Here is an 11,931-nt window from a genome sequence, read left to right as displayed (position 1 = left end):
AGAAAATAATTAAAAGAGAAGATTTGAAAAAGATATGGTCTTAAAATTTTAATGATTGAAACTTTCTTAACAAGGAAACACCAAACTTAAAATTTTTCAATCAAAATAATAAAATAGGACAAGTAATTCGAAAATTATAAAAAGAAAAAGATTTTAAAAAATTTTATAAAATATTTTTGAAAAATATAAAAAGAAAATTGAAAAAGAATTCGTTTTGAAAAAAATGATTTAGAAAAAATAAATTTTTAAAATTGAAATTTTAATTTGACTAACAAGAAACTACCAAATTTTAAAAATTTTGACTAAGTCAACCTAAGGAATTTGAAAATGATGAGTGAATAAAGGAAAATATATTTTTTTGAATTTAATGAGGAAAGGGAAAAACAATAAAATGACACCAAACTTAGAATTTTTAGATCAACACAAAGAAAACAAACAAGAAAATTTTGAATGTCAAGATGAACACCAAGAACACTTTGAAGATCAAGATGAACACCAAGAATAAATTTTGAAAATTTTTAAGAAAATAAAAATGCAATTGACACCAAACTTAAAAATTTTTATACTTTGGACACTAATAATTCGAAAATGCACAAGAAAAACAAGGACAGACACAAAACAAGAAAAACTAAAGATCAAACAAGGAAAATAAACAAGAACAACTTGAAGATTAAGAAAGAACAAGGAACATAAAACTCGAAAATATGAAGAACAAAAAGAACATATAATTCGAAAAGTTTGAAGGAAAGTAAAAACATGCAATTGACACCAATCTTAAAGCATGAAACTAAACTCAAATAGAAAACTCAAAGGAAAATTAAAGATTAATAAAGAAAAAATAAGATTTTTGAAAAGAAAATAAAAGACTCAAATTTAGTGACTCTAAACCAAAAAGATAAATTTTTCCTAATCTAAGCAACAAAATAAACCGTCAGTTGTCCAAACTCGAACAATTCCCGGCAACGGCGCCAAAATCTTGGTGCACGAAATTGTGATTACACTTTTCACAACTCTGCACAACTAACCAGCAAGTGTACTGGGTCGTCCAAGTAATACCTTACGTGAGTAAGGGTCGATCCCACGGAGATTGTCGGCTTGAAGCAAGCTATGGTTATCTTGTAAATCTTAGTCAGGAGATTAGTGATCAATATGATTTTATTTATGAAAAGTAAATAGCATGAATTGAATGTTACTTGTGATTCAGTAATGAGGAACAGGTTGAGGTTCCGGAGATGCTCTGTCGTGTGAATCTCTGCTTTCCTACTGTCTTCTTCTCCAAACACACATGGCTCCCTTCAATGGTAAGCTGTATGTTGGCGGATCACCGTTGTCAATGGCTACCATCCGTCCTCTTGGATGAAAAATACCAGGTACGGTTTCTGCACGGCTAATCAACTGTCGGATCTCTCGTCTCGGATGAAAAATACCAGGTACAGCTACCGCATGACTAATCATTTGTCAGTTCTCACTAGTGTCGGAATAGGATCTCTCTATCCTTTTGCACACTGTCACTGCGCCCAACATTCGTGAGTTTGAAGCTCATCACAGTCATCCCCTCCCAGATCCTACTCTGAATACCACAGACAAGGTTTAGACTTTTCGGATCCCAGAAATTCTGCCAATTGGTTCTAGCCTCTACCACGAAGGTTCTAATATCACAGACTCAGTCTGTGGATCAGAGACCCAAGAGATACGCACTGAAGCTGTCGCCCAATGACTACGTTGAGCTCAGATAGAATGGGAGTGGTTGTCAGGCACGCGTTCATAGATTTAAGAATAATGATGAGTGTCATGGATCATCATATTCTCTATATTGAAGTATGAGTGAGTATCTTAGAATAGAATCAAGTGTGATTGAAAGAAAACAGTAGTAATTGCATTAATCCATTGAAACACAGCAGAGCTCCTCACTCCCACCTATGGGGTTTAGAGACTCATGCTGTAGAAGATACAATATGAAATGTAAAATGTCATGAGTTACTAAATGAATCTCTAAAAGTAGTTTTTATACTAAACTAGTAACTTAGGTTTACAGAAAATGAGTAACTAAGTGCAGATAGTGCAGAAATCCACTTCCAGGGCCCACTTGGTATGTGCTTGGGCTGAGCATTGAAGCTTTCACGTGCATAGGCCATTCTTGGTGTTAAACGCCAGCTTGGGTGCCAGTTTGGGCGTTTAACTCCAGTTCTTGTGCCAGTTCTGGCGTTTTACGCCAGAAAAAGGTCTCTGGCTGGCGTTTAATGCCAGTTTGGGCCATCAAATCTTAAGCAAAGTATGGACTATTATATATTTCTGGAAAGCCCAAGATGTCTACTTTCCAACGCAATCAAAAGCGCGCCAATTGGGCTTCTGTAGCTCTAGAAAATCAACTTGGAGTGCAGGAGAGTCAGAATCCAACAGCATCTGCAGTCCTTTCTCAGCCTCTGAATCAGATTTTTGCTCAGGTCCCTCAATTTCAGCCAGAAAATATCTGAAATTACAGAAAAACACTCAAACTCACAGTAAAGTCCAGAAATGTGATTTTTGCATAAAACTAATAAAAATATAATAAAAAGTAGCTAAAATATACTAAAAACTATGTAAAAATACTGCCAAAAAGGGTATAAATTATCCGCTCATCAAAGGTCAAGTGGATGAATCAATTCGATTTCTCAGGTCCTAGTCAACTCCTATGGAAATACTAGATTAATTGGAATTCAAATCAACAGCAACTTACAATTATCAATCAACAAAGGAGTTTGATAACTCAAGAGTCTCCAATTAATCAATTCAAGCGAAGAATGTAAGAAGCTAAATTAAAATCATAAATATGAAATACCTCAAATTATATTAAATAGGAAATCAAATCAAACATGAGAATTCATAAACCAATTAGCAACATAAAGTAATCAATAAGGGAAATAACTAAACTAGAAAGCTAGAACAAATAAAAGTAGAAGAGAAACTAAATTAAAGGAACATTGAATCTGGAATTGAGGAGAAATAAACCTAAAACTAAGAGAAATCCTAATACCTAGAGAGAGGCACCTAAAATTATGAATAATGAGAAGTGTGTCTATGAATGAATGGATTACCCTACTCTATATCTTCTAATCTGTGCTTTCTGGGCCAAAAACCGGGTCAAAAATAGCCCAGAAATCGCCCCTAGCGATTTCTGATACGTTCAGCACGTGGCTCTATCACGCGTATGTGTGGTCCACGCGTACGCGTGGATTGAACTTTCGTTAGGTCATACGTACGCGTAACCCACGCGTGCGAGTCGCCTAACAGCATGGCAACTATGGCAAATTATATATCATTTCGAAGCCCCGGATGTTAGCTTTCCAATGCAACTAAAACCGCCTCATTTGGACCCATGTAGCTCAAGTTATGATTGATTGAGTGCGAAGAGGTCAGGGTTGACAGAATTAGCAATTCCTTTAGTTTCTTGTATTCCTTCCACTTTTGCATGCTTCCTTTCCATCCTTTAAGCCATTCCTGCCCTATAAACCCTAAAATCACTTAACACACTGATGAGCGGATAATTTATACGCTTTTTGGCATTGTTTTTAGTATATTTTTAGTAGAATCTGGCTACTTTTAGGGATGTTTTCATTAGTTTTTATGTTAAATTCACATTTCTAGACTTTACTATGAGTTTGTGTGTTTTTCTGTGATTTCAGGTATTTTCTGGCTGAAATTGAGGGACTTGAGCAAAAATCAGATTCAGAGGTTGAAGAAGGACTGCTGATGCTGTTGGATTCTGACCTCCCTGCACTCAAAATGGATTTTCTGGAGCTACAGAATTCAAAATGGTGCACTTCCAATTGCGTTGGAAAGTAGACATCCAGGGATTTCCAGTAATATATAATAGTCCATACTTTGCCCAAGTTTAGACGATGCAAACTGGCATTCAACGCCAGCTTTCTGCCCAATTCTGGCGTCCAGCGCCAGAAACAAGTTGCAAAGTGGAGTTCAATGCCCAAATTGGCACAAAAGCTGGCGTTCAACTCCAAGAATGACCTCTACACGTGTAACATTCAAGCTCAGCCTAAGAACACACCAAGTGGGCCCCGGAAGTGGATTTATGCATCAATTACTTACTTCTGTAAACCCTAGTAGCTAGTTTATTATAAATAGGACTTTTTATTATTGTATTAGACATCTTTTGATAAGATCCTGGATTGTATTTTTGATCCTGTGTTCACGTTTTGGGGGCTGGCCATTCGGCCATGCCTGGACCTTTCAATTATGTATTTTCAAACGGTAGAGTTTCTACACTCCATAGATTAAGGTGTGGAGCTCTACTGTTCCTCAAAGATTAATGCAAAGTACTACTGTTTTTCTATTCAATTCATCTTATTTCGCTTCTAAGATATTTGTTCGCACTTCAACCTAAATATGATAAACGTAACAATCATCACCATTCCCTATGAACGCGTGCCTGACAACCACTTCCGTTCTACCTTAGATTGAATGAGTATCTCTTGGATCTCTTAATCAGAATCTTCGTGGTATAAGCTAGATTGATGGCGGCATTCATGAGAGTTCGGAAAGTCTAAACCTTGTCCGTGGTATTCCGAGTAGGACTCTGGGATTGAATGACTGTGACGAGCTTCAAACTCGCAAGTGCTGGGCGTAGTGACAGACGCAAAAGGATAGTAAATTCTATTCCAGTATGATCGAGAACCTCAAAGATGATTAGCCATGCAGTGACAGCGCATCGGACCATTTTCACAGAGAGGAATAGGATGCAACAATCGACAAGGATGATGCCTCCAGACGATTAGCCGTGTTGTGACAGAGCATTTGGACCATTTTCCCGAGAGGATTGAAAGTAGCCATTGGCACCGGTGACATCCTTACAAAATGCCAGCCATAGAAAGGAGTAATACTGATTGGATGAAGACAGCAGGAAAGCAGAGGTTCAGAGGAACGGAAGCATATCTATGCGCTTATCTGAAATTCTCACCAATGATTTACATAAGTATTTCTATCCTTATTTTATTATATTATTTTCAAAAACTTTATAACTATTTTATATCCGCCTGACTGAGATTTACAAGGTGACCATAGCTTGCTTCATACCAACAATCTCCGTGGGATCGACCCTTACTCACGTAAGGTTTATTACTTGGACGACCCAGTGCACTTGCTGGTTAGTTATATCGAAGTTGGGACAAATTATGAATTAAGATTAGAGCACCAAGCCTTTGGAGCCATTACCAGAGATCACAATTTTGTGCACCAAGTTTTTGGCACCGTTGCCGGGGATTGTTCGAGTTTGGACAACTGACGGTTCATCTTGTTGCTCAGATTAGGTAATTTTCTTTTCGTTTTGTTTTCAAAACTTTTTCAAAAATCTTTCAAAAATTTCTCCTTTGTTTTCGAAAAAAAAATGTTTTCAAAAATATATTTTTCTTCAGAATTTTTAAGAATGAATTCTAGTATTTCATGAAACATGTTGAATCCTATCTGGCTGTAAAGCCATACCCAAACTGCTTTGGGACTGGTCTTCAACTAATCACCTCAATGGATGTAATTTACATGCTAGAGCTTGGCTGGCTATTAAGCCGTGTCTAACCCTTTGATTGGAGCTTTAGACTAAAGAGCATAAGATTCCTGGAATTCATATTAAAAATTTTGGAATCCTTATTTTTCTTTTTCAAAATGATTTTCAAAAAAACTAAAAGAAAATATAAAAAATTCATAAAATCGTAAAAATCAAAAATATTTTTGTGTTTCTTGTTTGAGTCTTGAGTCATGATATAAGTTTGGTGTCAATTGCATACTCATCTTGCATTTTTCGAAAATTTTTATGCATTCATAGTGTTCTTCATGATCTTCAAGTTGTTCTTGGTAAGTCTTCTTGTTTGATCTTTGCATTTGCATGTTTTGTGTCTTTTCTTGTTTTTCATATGCATTCTTGAATTCTTATTGCATGAGCATTAAAGATTTCTAAGTTTGGTGTCTTGCATGTTTTCTTTGCATTAAAAATTTTTCAAAAATATGTTCTTGATGTTCATCATGATATTCATAGTGTTCTTGGTGTTCATCTTGACATTCAAAGCATTCTTGCATGCATTCATTGTTTTGATCTAAAAATTTTCATGCATTGCATCTTTTTCATGTTTCCCTCTCTCATCATAAAAATTCAAAAATCAAAAAAATATCTTTCCCTTTTTCTCTCTTAAAATTTCGAAAATTAGATTTGACTTTTTCAAAAATTTTTAAAAATCTAGTTGTTTTTATGAGTCAAATCAAATTTTCAATTTAAAAATCTTTTTCAAAATCTTTTTCAAAAATCAAATCTTTTTCATTTTTCTTAGTTATTTTCGAAAATTTTAAAAATATTTTTCAAAAATCTTTTTCTTATCTTTATATCATAATTTTCGAAAATAACATCATCAATTAATGTTTTGAATAAAATATTTCAAGTTTGTTACTTGCTTGTTAAGAAAGATTCAAACTTTAAGTTCTAGAATCATATCTTGTGATTTCTTGTGAATCAAGTCATTAATTGTGATTTTAAAAATCAAATATTTTTCAAAACTAATTTCAATCATATCTTTTCAAAAATATCTTCTTATCTCATCTTTTTCAAAATTTGATTTCAAAATATCTTTTCTAACTTCTTATCTTCTTATCTTTTCAAAATTTATTTTCAAAATTTGTTTCAACTAACTAACTAACTTTTTGTTTGTTTCTTACCTTTTTCAAAACTACCTAACTAACTCTCTCTCTCTAATTTTCGAAAATATCTTCCCTCTTTTTCAAAATTTCTTTTTAATTAACTAATTATTTTAATTTTTGATTTTAATTTTTGAAAACTACTAACCTTTTTCAAAAACTATTTTTGAAAATCACTAACTCTTTTTCAAAAATTATTTTTGAAAATTCACTTCCCTCTCTCATCTCCTTCTATTTATTTATTCATCTACTAACACTTCTCTTCATCTCACATCGCTGCTCCTACCATCACCTTTGTGTTTGGATTCTTCATTCCTCTTCACCCCTATTCCTTTTCTTCTTCTACTAACAATAAGGAACCTCTTTACTGTGACATAGAGGATTCCTCTTCTTTTCTTGTTCCCTTCTCTTTCTTATGAGCAGGAACAAAGACAAAGGCATTCTTGTTGAAGCTGATCCAGAACCCGAAAGGACTCTGAAGAGGAAACTAAGAGAAGCTAAATTACAACAATCCAGAGACAACCTTATTGAAAATTTCGAACAAGTAAAGGAGATGGCAGCCGAACCCAACAACAATAATGCAAGGAGAATGCTTGGTGACTTTACTGCACCTAATTCCAATTTACATGGAAGAAGCATCTCCATCCCTACCATTGGAGCAAACAATTTTGAGCTGAGACCTCAGCTAGTTTCTCTGATGCAACAAAACTGCAAGTTCCATGGACTTCCATCTGAAGATCCTTTTCAGTTCTTAACTAAATTCTTGCAGATCTGTGATACTGTTGAGACTAATGGAGTAGATCCTGAAGTCTACAGGCTCATGCTTTTCCCTTTTGCTGTAAGAGACAGAACTAGAATATGGTTGGACTCTCAACCCAAAGACAGCCTGAACTCTTGGGATAAGCTGGTCACGGCTTTCTTAGCCAAGTTATTTCCTCCTCAAAAGCTGAGCAAGCTTAGAGCGGATGTTCAAACCTTCAGACAGAAAGAAGGTGAATCCCTCTATGAAGCTTGGGAAAGATACAAGCAGCTGACCAAAAAGTGTCCTTTTGACATGCTTTCAGAATGGACCATCCTGGATATATTCTATGATGGTTTATCTGAGTTATCAAAGATGTCATTGGATACTTCTGCAGGTGGATCCATTCACCTAAAGAAAACACCTGCAGAAGCTTAAGAACTCATTGACATGGTTGCTAATAACCAGTTCATGTACACTTCTGAGAGGAATCCTGTGAGTAATGGGACGCCTATGAAGAAGGGAGTTCTTGAAATTGATGCTCTGAATGCCATACTGGCTCAGAATAAAATATTGACTCAGCAAGTCAATATGATTTCTCAGAGTCTGACTGGAATGCAAGCTACATCCAACAGTACTCAAGAGGCTTCTTATGAAGAAGAAGCTTATGATCCTGAGAACCCTGCAATAGCAGAGGTAAATTACATGGGTGAACCATATGGAAACACCTATAATCCCTCCTGGAGAAATCATCCAAATCTCTCATGGAAGGATCAAAAGCCTCAACAAGGCTTTAATAATGGTGGAAGAAACAGGTTTAACAATAATAAACCTTTTCCATCATCCACTCAGCAACAGACAGAGAACTCTGAACAAAATACCTCTAATTTAGCAAACTTAGTCTCTGATCTATCCAAGGCCACTGTAAGTTTCATGAATGAAACAAGGTCTTACATTAGAAATTTGGAAGCACAAGTGGGCTAGCTGAGTAAAAGGATCATTGAAATCCCTCCTAGTACTCTCCCAAGCAATACAGAAGAAAATCCAAAAGGAGAGTGCAAGGCCATTGAATTAATCACCATGGCCGAACCTGTAAGGGAAGGAGAGGACGTGAATCCCAAGGAGGAAGACCTCCTGGGATGTCCAGTGATCAATAAGGAGCTTCCTTCTGAGGAACCAAAGGACTCTGAGGTTCAATTAGAGACCATAGAGATTCCATTGAACCTCCTGATGCCATTCATGAGCTCTGATGAGTATTCCTCTTTTGAAGAGAATGAGGATGTCACTAAAGAGCAAGCTGCCAAGTTCCTTGGTGCAATCATGAAGCTGAATGCCAAATTATTTGGCATTGAAACTTGGGAAGATGAACCTCTCTTGTTCACCAATGAACTAAGTGATCTGGATCAACTGACATTGCCTCAGAAGAAACAGGATCCTGGAAAGTTCTTAATACCTTGTACCATAGGCACCATGATCTTTAAGGCTCTGTGTGACCTTGGTTCAGGGATAAACCTCATGCCTCTCTCTATAATAGAGAAACTGGGAATCTATGGGGTGCAAGCTGCTAAAATCTCATTAGAGATGGCAGACAACTCAAGAAAATAGGCTTATGGACAAGTAGAGGATGTGTTAGTAAAGGTAGAAGGCCTTTACATCCCTGCTGATTTCATAGTCCTAGATACTGGAAAGAAAGAGGATGAATCCATCATCCTAGGAAGACCTTTCCTAGCCACAGCAAGAGCTGTGATTGATGTGGACAGAGGAGAATTGATCCTTCAAATAAATGAGGACAACCTTGTGTTTACAACTCAAGGATCTCTCTCTGCATCCATGGAGAGGAAGCATAAAAAGCTTCTCTCAAAGCAGAGGCAAACAAAGCCCCCTCAGTCAAACTCTAAGTTTGGTGTTGGGAGGCCACAACCAAACTCTAAGTTTGGTGTCAAACCCCCATATCCAAACTCTAAGTTTGGTGTTGGGAGGTCTCAACAAAGCTCTGCACATCTGTGAGGCTCCATGAGAGCCCACTGTCAAGCTATTGACATTAAAGAAGCGCTTGTTGGGAGGCAACCCAATGTTTATTTATCTAATTTTCATTGTTTTTCATGTTTTATTAGGTTCATGATCATGTGAAGTCACAAAATAAATACAAAAATTTAGAAACAGAATCAAAAACAGCGGAAGAAAAATCACACCCTGGAGGAAGCAACTGTCTGGTGTTCAACCCCAGAACAGAGCATGGTTTTGGCGCTGAATGCCCAAAATGGGCAGTATCTGGGCACTGAACGCCCAAAATGGGCAGCATCTGGGCGCTGAACGCCAGAATTGCACCCTGGAGAAGAGCTGGCGCTGAACGCCCAGAACAAGCATGGTTCTGGCGCTCAACGCCAGAAATGGGCAACAAATGGGCGTTGAACGCCCAAAATGGGCACCAACCTGGCGCTAAACACCCAGAGTTGTGTGCAAGGGCATTTTACATGCCTAATTTGGTGCAAGGTTGTAAATCCTTAAACACCTCAGGATCTGTGGACCCCACAGGATCATCTCAGGATCTGTGGACCCCACAAGATCATCTCAGGATCTGTGGATCCCACAGGATCCCCACCTACCTCCACTCACTCTCTTCTCTCTTCTCAATCATCCTCTATTCCCAATAAACACTCTTCCCCAAAACCCTTCACCTGTCACCTCCATCCCTCTTCCCTATTAACCCTTCACCACTCACGTCCACCCACTCTTCCCCATAAACCTACCCAATAAACTCCACCTACCTTCAAAATTCAAAATCAATTTCCCACCCAAACCCACCCATATGGCCGAACCTTAACCCCCCTCCCTTCCCTATATAAAGCCTTCCATTCTTCTTCATTTTCACACAACACAACCCTCTCTTTCCCTTCTTGGCCGAAAAACACCTCCCCCCTCTTCTCCATATTTTCTTCTTCTTCTTCATCTAATTCTTTCTTTTCTTGCTCGAAGGCGAGCAATATTCTAAGTTTGGTGTGGTAAAAGCATAAGCTTTTTGTTTTTCCATTACCATTGATGGCATCTAAGACCGGAGAATTCTCTAGAAAAGGAAAAGGGAAGACAAAAGCTTCCACCTCGGAGTCATGGGAGATGGAAAGATTCATCTCCAAAGCTCATCAAGACCACTTCTATGATGTTGTGGCCAAGAAGAAGGTGATCCCTGAGGTCCCTTTCAAACTCAAGAGAAATGAGTATCCGGAGATCCGACATGAAATCCAAAGAAGAGGTTGGGAAGTTCTAACAAACCCCATCCAACAAGTCGGCATCCTAATGGTTCAAGAGTTTTATGCCAATGCATGGATCACTAGGAACCATGATCAAAGTAAGAACCCGAATCCAAAGAATTATGTTACAATGGTTCGGGGGAAATACTTAGATTTTAGCCCGGAGAATGTGAGGTTGGCGTTTAACTTGCCTATGATGCAAGGAGATGAACGCCCCTACACTAGAAGGGTCAACTTTAATCAAAGGTTGGACCAAGTCCTCATGGACATATGTGTGGAAGGAGCTCAATGGAAGATTGACTCCAAAGGCAAGCCGGTTCAACTAAGAAGACTGGACCTCAAACCTGTGGCTAGAGGATGGTTGGAGTTCATCCAACGCTCCATCATCCCCACCAGCAACCGATCTGAAGTTACTGTGGATCGGGCCATCATGATCCATAGCATCATGATTGGAGAGGAAGTAGAAGTTCATGAAGTCATCTCCCTTGAACTCTACAAAATAGCCGAAAAGCCCTCCCCTGGGGCAAGGCTAGCTTTTCCTCATCTTATTTGCCATCTATGTTACTCAGCTGGAGCTTTCATAGAAGGAGACATTCACATTGAGGAAGAGAAGCCCATCACTAAGAAAAAGATGGAGCAAGCAAGAGAGCCCATTCATGGAGCTCAAGAGGCGTACGAAGCTCATGACCATGAGATCCCGGAGATGCCTCAAATGCATCTTCCTCCACAAAACTATTGGGAGCAAATCAACACTTCCCTAGGAGAATTAAGTTCCAACATGGGACAATTAAGGGTGGAACATCAAGAGCACTCCATCATCTTTCATGAAATTAGAGAAGATCAAAAAGCAATGAGGGAGGAGCAACAAAGACAAGGAAGAGACATAGAAGAGCCCAAGGACATCATTGGTTCCTCAAGAAGGAAACGCCACCATCACTAAGGTGGATTCATTCCTTGTTCTTATTTCCTCTGTTTTTCATTTTCTATGTTAAGTGCTTATCTATGTTTGTGTCTTCATTACATGATCATTAGTAGTTAGTAACTTTGTCTTAAAGTTATGAATGTCCTATGAATCCATCACCTCTCTTAAAATGAAAAATGTTTTAATTCAAAAGAACAAGAAGTACATGAGTTTTGAATTTATCCTTGAACTTAGTTTAATTATATTGATGTGGAGACAATGCTTCTTGTTTTCTGAATGAATGCTTGAACAGTGCATATATGTTTTGAAGTTGTTGTTCATGAATGTTAAATATGTTGGCTCTTGAAAGAATT

The 11,931-nt window shown here is 37.7% G+C and overlaps 1 non-coding gene across 1 annotated transcript; it reads right to left on the bottom strand.

Moving 5' to 3' along the window:
• Positions 1-7,621: 7,621 nt before the first annotated feature.
• On the bottom strand, positions 7,622-7,729 carry LOC112725359 (small nucleolar RNA R71). Its single transcript, XR_003164472.1, has one exon. It is a non-coding gene; the product is annotated as a small nucleolar RNA R71 (small nucleolar RNA).
• Positions 7,730-11,931: the final 4,202 nt, after the last annotated feature.

This window comes from Arachis hypogaea, chromosome 11 (genome assembly GCF_003086295.3).
Source record: "Arachis hypogaea cultivar Tifrunner chromosome 11, arahy.Tifrunner.gnm2.J5K5, whole genome shotgun sequence".
Lineage (NCBI taxonomy): Eukaryota > Viridiplantae > Streptophyta > Magnoliopsida > Fabales > Fabaceae > Arachis > Arachis hypogaea.
The sequence above is the reverse complement of the archived record's forward strand: the minus strand, read 5'-3'. Positions and strand labels throughout refer to the sequence as shown.